This window comes from Triticum aestivum, chromosome 1A, assembly GCF_018294505.1.
Source record: "Triticum aestivum cultivar Chinese Spring chromosome 1A, IWGSC CS RefSeq v2.1, whole genome shotgun sequence".
Classification (NCBI taxonomy): Eukaryota; Viridiplantae; Streptophyta; class Magnoliopsida; order Poales; family Poaceae; genus Triticum; species Triticum aestivum.
Window position 1 is genome coordinate 24584903 of NC_057794.1, and position 9954 is coordinate 24594856.

The 9954-nt window shown below is 46.1% G+C and overlaps 1 long non-coding RNA gene across 1 annotated transcript; it reads right to left on the reverse strand.

Moving 5' to 3' along the window:
* Window positions 1–8300: 8300 nt before the first annotated feature.
* On the reverse strand, window positions 8301–9074 carry LOC123187551 (uncharacterized). Its single transcript, XR_006494031.1, has 2 exons — window positions 8906–9074; window positions 8301–8727 (listed from the first exon to the last, which is right to left on the reverse strand). It is a non-coding gene; the product is annotated as an uncharacterized lncRNA (long non-coding RNA).
* Between the last annotated feature and the right edge of the window lie 880 nt (window positions 9075–9954).

Genomic DNA, 9954 nt, shown 5'->3' on the forward strand with positions numbered 1-9954 from the left:
TGTGGGCGATGTGCAAGATGCCACACGTGTGGGCGTTAGTTTTTTCCTAAAAATAAGCCTCCTTTAATCAAATAAACACATAATACATACAAAAACAGGATTGTGCCCACATGTACAAAATAGAATCAACAATGCTCACGTCTAAGGTTTCTCAAAAAAAAAATGCCCAGGTATAATTTCTGGAACACTCATATCTAAGTTTCTAAAAAAGAACACCCAGGTCTAATTCGGTAGGAAAAACAACACGCCTTCTTCCCCACAAGTACAAAACAGAGTCCCCAACAGCCACGTGTTCTGTACAAACAAAAACAATATGCCTGCTTTCCTTCAAAAGTGAAATGAATACACGTAAGTCCTCGAGCAAGATAAAAAAAAGTCCTCATGCCTCACGTTAACAATGAGTCCTCATGCCTCACGTTAACAAAGGGTCCACATCCCAATCCCAAAAATAAGAAAATCCATGCACGTACAAAAGAAGAGGGACCTGAAGGCTCACTGTAAAAAAAGAGTGTGCCTAATAATTTTTGACTTTTTTCTTTCAAAAAAGAGGTAGGAAGCTAGATACAGGACCGGCTAGATATGTTAATATGGAACACATATACAATCTAATTGGATGAAGGTATCTAACTCCTACCATCTATGTCTAATATATAAAAACATTTCACATGCATATTTAACTACAAACACTTAAACAATATATTTATTATTTTCCTACACGACTAATTTAAATAAACTTTCTCATGCAATAAACATTGTGCTAGCCCGTGCGGGTGCACGGGTTGACGACTAGTGTTGATAATGTGGATAGGATGTTGAGGTGGATACTTTGCATGTTGAGAGAATTGGACCAACTTCTTAAGAATGTAAGATTAAGAAAATGCCAACGCAATTTCCGCATGGGTGTTCTTTTATGCGACTTCAAGTCTTGAACTTAATTAGCAAGCCAAGTCTTCCATATTTGTCTGAAGTTTTTAACTTATCAAGCCTTCAACTTGTTATATATACGTATGTTGGAATCATTAATAGCGACTAGCCAACCCATTTGCACACCTACAATTTCCAAGCTCGGAGCAACCACATTTGACGTACATGTGGGAGGGGGGGGGGGGGGGGGGTGCCTTCTCTAACAGAATCACATACATCAGGCAGTAAACAATACAAATCAACCCCATAACTCAGACTCTCAATACTAGCGCCTAGCAACCAACAACATGCAACAAAAACTACAAGTGTCCATAACCAATGGGCAAGCAATACTCGCTGAAGACAATACTAAAGCTGACAGTAAATTTCCTGTAAAACAAAAGGTGGAGGTAAACTTCGTGTAAAACAATAGTGTAACCAATGCGCAACCAATAGTATTGTGTTGAACGTGTATACTTACAGGAGCACGGCTAGTCGATATGTTAGTTTTACACGCAAGATGATATTAAATGAATAAGAAAAAAGATGATAAAATATATGGAAGGCAAAAAATCATCTGCAGTGAAGGCTATATCTACAAGATTATGATTGCCGTTAATGGACGAGCAACGACCACTCTATTCGATAACGCAGTACATGACCAGACTTTGTCAATCCACACGTCTGGCAAAGAAAAAGGTCTACGCGGCATGTTGGAAGTAAACACGTACGTTACATGCACTGTTCAAGAACTCGGCCGAGTTACCATTTAAATGCCCATTTAATCGCTACTCGATGCCTAACTTAGGCGAATAGCACATACTCGGTTCATTAAATGATCAAGCCGATTAACTGGCATTTAATCGATTGTTAGACGATTAACTGGTTGTCAAACCGATTAATCGGTGATGGGTCAGGTAACTGAAGCGGCATCCATTAATCTTGTTATGTGTGCCTGCATATTGCCAAGTTGTGTGGCTGTCATTTTAATTTATCTTATCATGTCTCATGTGTGGCTGCTTGTTGTCACATGTATGGCTGTCATTTACTCATTTATCTTGACAAGTTTAGAGCATATACAAATGCATATCTATCATCAATTCTGTAGGTTTGTTGCCTTTCGGTTTGGATACATCATGACCAAATCGTCCAAATAACAATTCTATCTCTTGTCCATGCTTTTTATATACCTACGACATTATATTTTAGTATAAATGTATAATACGTAGCTGTGAGCATTGGATTATGTGGTACAATACTGAAAAACTAGTTACATGTTGCCAATATATTCTCATGTGCAGCCGATTAATGACCGACCGATTAATTCAGTTAAATGGCCGATTAACCGATTAATCGCTAAACCGTAGTCGACCGAGCAGTTACCGGTTACCGAATTCCCGAACAATGGTTACATGCATATATCCGAGTAGCATTAGATGTCATGGCCGAGTAGCATTGCTATAGCTGATCCTAGCGTGTGTGTGTGTATACATTTAGCCTGCATCCTCTGTAACTAGTATCGTGAAGCAATAAAGATAAACAGGAGCGACACGTTCCAGTAGCTACCAAATCATGCGTGTGTTTTCCGGCTAGTTAAGCGACTTGATCGTGGCTGGCTTGCTTCGTGTATTAGTAGTAGAGTATATACTAGTACACGTCCAGCAAAGAGATCGATCAAGGTCTTCTTTTGCTAGCTTTGTACATGACAGTTGGAAGGGAGCTTTACGGTGCGGTGCATAAAGTAATTAGTTGAGATCGTTTGCGAGCTTCGTTCGTCATTGTCGTTCATCGTCGGTCATATTACCGTCGTTGGAAGTATTCGGTGTCGGGATTGGACCAACTATTGGTATCTAGAGCCAGGTTGATCTTTCAGTAACGGGAGGTCATGTCGAATGACGAGAAGACACACAAAAATAAACAAATTGCAGCAGAAAAAAAATCCATGGATCATGCTAAGAACAAATAAAGGGGATGTGGCTAAATATAATTTTATATGTTTTATATGGAAATCTGAAGGGTATGTTTATAACTTTTTTAATCTTGTAGGTGGGGAGGGAGCATTGGCCCCCCCTGGCTAGAATAAAATTCTCATCTTGGTGCAAACCATGTGGCTCCGTACTTCATGGTGTCAAGGGCGGATGATTTGCATGAGGTAGCCGAAGCCCCCGTGACAAGGATCATGAGTCCGGCGCCGAAGGATGGTGAATAGCTGTGTGTCAGACACATATATGGTGACGTCTCTCGCAGGGTCGCGGATACTTGAAATGGCAGATATAAATTTAATGATATCATTTTTGCATCTTGCATTGTACATCTAGGCGATGGCTCGGGGATGGGTTGTCAGAGGCAACAACGGCACGACGAGAACAAAGGCGACCGGTTAAAAAGGTGCGACAATGGTGCGGGATGGTGCTATATGGCTTGCCCCATCTTGGCGCTGTCATCATCATCGCATCAATAACTTGCATTCTATGGGCGGCGGCTTGACGCAGATAGCATGGTTGTACGGAGGCGGCGGTGGTAGGATCACTAGCCTGACACATGTAACTGCTAGGATCATGGAAAAATGGAGGCGATAACACATGTGTGACTCTGACTTGGTGGTGCTTCTTGTGTATCTAATTACTCCCGTACATGTTAGAGTACGTAATGGGCCTAATGGGCCCATTAGTTTTAGGGTTAATTAGAGATAAGGATCGCTTGCTTAGGGGTCAAGTAAGCCTTGATTGGAAGTCAAGTAAACCTCTCTATATAAAGAGAGGAGATGTATCAATCTAATCAAGCAAGAATTAAGAAGGAAATCCCTTCCCTCTTGCCCGGCCGTGGGCAAAAAGGCCTCCGGTCGGCCCTCTCGCACCCTCCTTCTAGCAGCGCCATAACAATTTAGTATCAGGTAGCTCAGTTCCGATCATGTCTTCTCCGCCGCCCACCCCGTCGTTTCCGCTGCCGACCGTCACCACAGCGCCGCTGGCCATCTACACCGCTCCGCTGCCCTCCCCGTCCGCGCCGCTGGTCGCATCCTCCGGCGCCGCAATCACCCAGATGTCGGCGCCCTCCACCGCACCACCGGCCGCCGCCTACACCCCGGAGGACATCACCGGGGTCCTCAACAACCTCGTCACAGCCGTCCAGGGGATCCGGCTGTACCTGGCCAGCCCCTACGGGCGGCTGCCGGCCCTGCCGTGGTACTCGCCGCATCCAGGGGCCTCTGTGGCGTTCGCTGGGACGCTGCAGCCCCAGCTGCAGCTGTCGCCGTTGCCCGCCGCCACCCTGCAATGGCCGCAGTGGCCGGTGCCGGCTCCTGCCGCGCCTCCAGCGCCCATCGCCGCCCCAGCGCCGCCGTGGTAGCCGTCGCACCAGGCAGCCTTCGCCGCGCTTGCCGGGCCACTGTAGCAGCCACTGCAGCTGCCATCCATCGCCACCACCGCCCAGCCCTGGCTGCAGTGGCAGCCACCGCTCCTGGCGGCCTCCGCCGCGCTCGGCACTCCACCGCAGCAGCCGCTGCCGCTGCCCGGTGCGCCACCGCAGCTGCCGCTGCAGCTGCCGCAGCAACCGCCGGTCATCTCCGGCCCCGCATCGACCGCACCGGTGGGAGTCCCGCTTCACCAAGTCCAGTCCCCGTCGTCGCCGTCATTGCTTCCGTCTTGGATCGCTACCCGCCATGTGTCGGCGGCGGTGAGGCTCCAGGCTGCTGCGCGCGGCCTCCTAACGCGTCGACGTGTGCGGGAGATGCATGGTCTGCAGTTGCCGCTCCTCCAAGTTGCCCTTCGCTGCGCAAAGGACCTCGATCTCATCCGTTGCATCGGGGATCTTGGGCATGCGGTTTCCCCCACGGGCGGCAGGCATGCTGTTTTCCCCGCGGACAGCGACCTCAATGTCCGCGACACCGGCGGTTGGGGGGGCGCACCCCTCCTCGCCATTCTCCATCGCAAGCCCTCCACTCTTCCCTATGCGGTGCAAACCAACAGCCGTCCGGCAGGGAGAAGGCATGGTGTCACCGACAGCAGCACCGCGTAGCCCCACTGCATTCCGCCATCGGCCGCCGCGAGGGCGCCTCTGCTGGTCACTCTTGCGACCACTTCCAGGTGGTCATACACATGCACTCCTTTTGTCCAGGTGGTTTTCATGGAATTCAGGTGGCTGTACACGTGCACGTCCGACGTATGGATGGTGTCCACTTTTTGTTAAGGGGGTCAAAATAAAGCGTCCCAGTCCATTTCAGGTTGAGAATAATAAAACAAGCCGAGATGTAAAAGGCTTGTTTTTAGGTGTTAGGTTTGTGTTGCATTGAGTCATGGTTATAAGTTGGTTAGGCTGCAGCTCGAGGATAAGCTGCATGTCCAGGTGGGTTGTAGTGTTAGAGTACATAATGGGCCTAATGGGCCCATTAGTCTTAGGGTTAATTAGAGATAACGGTCGCTTGCTTAGGGGTCAAGTAAGCCTTGCTTGGGAGTCAAGTAAATCTCTCTATATAAGGAGAGGAGATGTATCAATCTAATCAAGCAAGAATTAAGAAGGAAATCCCTTCCCTTTTGCCCTGCCGTGGGCAAAAAGGCCCCCGGTCGGCCCTCTCGCGCCCTTCTTCTAGCAGCGCCATAATACTCCCGTACATAAGGGTTACATAACCTAACTTCAGTGCGAAATTGTTCTTATAATTGAACCCAGTTGATTATCATCCTACTCTGGATGGAACTACCTAGTATTTTGATAGGTCTGCCATATGGTCCTCAGAAATAAGAGCGGGCTTCAGCCTTCAGGTACACGTGAATACATAAGCTGCTCAGCCTCTGCCTTCCAACCGCCTTACGTGATGCTTCAAAAGATACAGTACAATCCTAAATTTATTATACCACGGTCTCTTCTCATCTCTCCAGTAAAAAAAATCAACGTGAAGCCCTGTAGAAAAATAATCAACGTTCAGCAGTCGTGCATATGCACGGGTCCTCATTTAACGTTTAAAGTACATGATTGTGGAGACAAACGTGATTATTGTGTTTCCGATTTATGTGTACTGACAAAAATCATGTACTTTGGACATTTTTCCTGTACACATGTAATGTTTAAAGTACATGATTTTTTTCTGAAATATATAATTTTGACATACACATTCTACAATTTTGTATACATCATGAACAATTTTTATATACACGTTTAACATTTTTATAATACATGATTAACATTTGTAAAGCATATATTTTTTGAGGTCTACCTTTTCCATACGCAATTCAGGACCGTAAAACATCATTGAGTATATGCACCTTTCATCGATCGAGCAACAGGCTGCAGCTCGGCCTCAACCGCGCCGGGTCCGGCGACCCGTGCATGGATCCCGCGCCAGATTGAGCTCTACTCCTCCCCTGTGTTATCTCCTGTTGAAGGCAGCCAGGAAAAATGGACGACGTCGGAGAGGAGGAGAAGGAGGCGATGGCGGAGAGGAGGAGGAGACAGCGACGGCGGCGAGGTTGAGGAGGCATCGACGGCGAATCTGAGGTCGGGCGGGGGTGGGAGGAGAAGGGCTGGGCGGACGAGGTGAAAGAAAATGGGGAGTTATGGCGAGGGGGATCGTGACCCCACACGTGAAGCTGCACGCGTGATGCAGGGGTGGGTGCAGGCGTTTTCCACAACTCGTGCATGTATCCAAGGAACGGCCGAATCCGGCGTAGCTCTCAGCCTGGCTGACAGGGTACTTTTTGCATTAGTTGGGCCAGGCCCAGATGGCCATACATTTTACCAAACAGATTGAAAATTGCACCTGCGATGCCATGCAGGTGCAGAGTGGGCAACCAAACACGCCCTTTGGGTTGGCATCCAGCATGGCACTCCGTGCTTGTACCAGGTGGCCAACCTTTGTGCTCCTGCCACGTCCGGCTGCCTCATCCTGGTCGAGCGGTACTTTGATTTCACGCGCAATCAGATTGATCATCTGAAGATACGCAATTCAGGACCGTAAAAATACATGATTAAATTTTTTGAGATACATGGTTAACTCTTTTAAACATATATATTTCTGATGTCTAGTTTTTTTCATACGCATGATACATTTTTGGTATTCATAAGAAATATTTTTAAGCACACGTTTAACATTTTTAAAATGCATAATTATCATTTTTTGAAATACATCATTAATATTTTCAAAAAGCATATCTGTCCTCTCTATATAGTCAGAGCTGAACTCGGGGATCATACCTTGACTCAGTCGATGGTGCAGCACACCTTGACGACGAAGTCAGAGTTGCTGGGCAAGAACTCGAGCATTAGCAGGCCATCTGATAATTTCTGCTTCGCCCGGTCTCTCTTAGACGTGAGGTTTTCCACCAATATCTACTTGAGAAAAGAGGGAAATTATCTGCAGGCCAAAGGAACCGAATTAACTGCTTTATGTGCCTCAGATTTATTGGTGCTTCTTTAGTGTCTCTTAAAATTGGTTCGTATTTGGTTGTAAAATTGAGATTATGTTTTTTTTTCGAAATATCTTCATATATATATAATTTATGCATTAAATGAAGAGAACATAGACTCATATAAAAGCCGATTGAAGCAAAGTGAAATAAAGTTTTAAATTTACACTATAATGTTGAACATGTAAGTACCTAGCCCGTGCTGCCGCACGGGTTGATGACTAGTTACAAATAAATTTGTCTTTGAGCGGATCTATCTTGAACTTGCCACCAACATGATCTTCAAATTGTGTGTTTTCTTGTAACAAAGGAAGGTCTCGAGAAGAGGCGAGATAAGCAGGTGATATGTTTGTTTTAAGAATTGCATAGCAAGAATGTGTATCTAGTGACAATATATATCTTTGTGAAATCCATTTAGTGACATACGAGCCCCCATTAAGTACTTCATTTTTTAGGAGTTGCTATGCAAGTCCAGAGATGAGTTGTCCAGTGCAATCAGGAAATAGGAGATTCATATGACCATAGAACATGGAAGTAATATTATGTGCGGCTTCATTAGAGGTGTGAGATCGATGTTTTATCACCAGGTGACTAAGTGTCTAAAATGAGATAGTTCACCACTAGCAACTTCATAGCGATGAAGATCCGGTCGAATGAGACCAACAGTAAAAACTGATATTCGATCTAAATGGTTTCAGTGATAAAATTCTGCGGGCAACTAAAACTCACTGATGATGACGATGATGATGACAAATTTGGAACTGACTGTCATCCATGTATATATGGTGCTCTGCATGTTTGGAAGAATCAAATGGAACATGAACGCATGCATGGTTCGTACAGCAACAGAGTTGTTTCAAAGAGGATACCAAATGGACTGCCACGTGGAAGGACTAGATAGCGCATGCCATTCTCTAATTTTGTGGATAATGAGTACTCAGATACAAACCTAGTACTCTTTCAAACAGGAACTAGTCCAAAGCACAAACAACGTAGACATAAGTAGATGAAACGATTCTCTCTCGAAAAAAGGTAGACGAAACGAAAAGTTACACAAATCCATGCCATGCTGACGCTCGACATGCCAGCATTTATTCATCAATTACTAAAAACTTATTCATGCGCATGCATGGATGGGGCACGCATACATTTCTTCGCGCTTGTAAAGCTAGAGCTAGCCAGTGAAGGGTGTGTCGGCGACGGTATCGACAAAGATGCGCACGCGGTTGGGCCTCAAGTCCCGGGTCACCGGCGACCCGGCTGGCAGCACGACGATGTCGGCGTCAGGCTTGTCTTTGAGTATGATCTCTCTGGCCTCCTTTATGGACTTGCCCACCACCTCTGGCCATGACTTCTGCCACGACTCACCGGCGAGGCCGTCGGTGCTAGCTGGGACATCTGTGGAGCTCATCGTTGATGGACGAGCCTACAAATCAATTTTCCAAAAGCGAGAAACAGGTCAGTCTTAGAGAGAAAGTAGCACCAAAACTGAAACCGATTGATTGATAGCAAGCTGCATTTCTAATTAAGCAAAATATGCTAGTTAGCTAAAGATTGATCGACAAAAGCAAGATGGATATGTGTATATCTATGATCCGACTCACCGGCTGAATGGACCTGAAGCCTATTACTTAATCTTCTCAACTTGGTTGGTATCTTGATGCTGCATAAACACTTTGCATGGATGGGTACTTATAGGGGAGATCGACATAAGCGACACTGTGTTGTGTGCAGAGAAGATGCATGCCCTCACATGCATGCATGTACCGAGGGGAAGAAGGCGCGTGATACACGAGATAAGATGCTGATTGGCTGGACTGGATTTCGTGATGGATAACACGTACGGATGCTAAGGAAGAGGACAGCATACCACGTGATTCACAGGTCCATCGACTTGTAGCTAGGAGCTCAATGTACCATCGCCGTTTTCCGGTGCTGTAGTGCTCCTCAACTTAGTTAACTATAACTAGTATAAATGCCACACAATAAGTTGATGCTATATCATCAACTTCTCCTTACATGTTTAGAACATTCAATTAGTTCTTCTGGTGAGTGTGTGCCTGGTCGATTTTTTTTGTTCACCCATTTTCCCTCGTGGTTTATGCTTTATTTTCTTGATCCAAGAGTTCATTGAAGAACATGAGTTCCATGGAGGGAAGCACTGTGAAGTTTCCAGAGCCTGCAAGTGGGGGCACCGGAGCCAGCAGTGTGAAGACGTCATGGACAGAGGTCGTCGGGATGTCCGTTGAGAAGGCCAAGGAGATCATCGCCAAGGACAAGCCTGATGCTGAGATAGAGGTCCTGCTAGTCGATGCGTTGGTCACCCAGGACTTAAGGCCCGACCGTGTCCAAATCTTCATCGTTGTTGCCGACACCCCTACGGTTGGTTAGCTAGCTTATCAGGCATGAATCATTAATAATTATGTAACAGAGGATAAAGATATCTGGCACATCAGGCAGGCACTTTCTCTTTGATAAGGAATAAAGGCATGCTGGGCATGAGCGAATCATGCCCAAGTTCAGGCTTCAGTGTATTCTTCCATGACATGTTGGGCATGACATGTATAATTGCGCTCTCTGTTTCATCTAGATTACTCTTACTAGGCAGGGAATGTGCCCGAATGCTCGGTGGTGCTAGTATTTCATGTTGCGA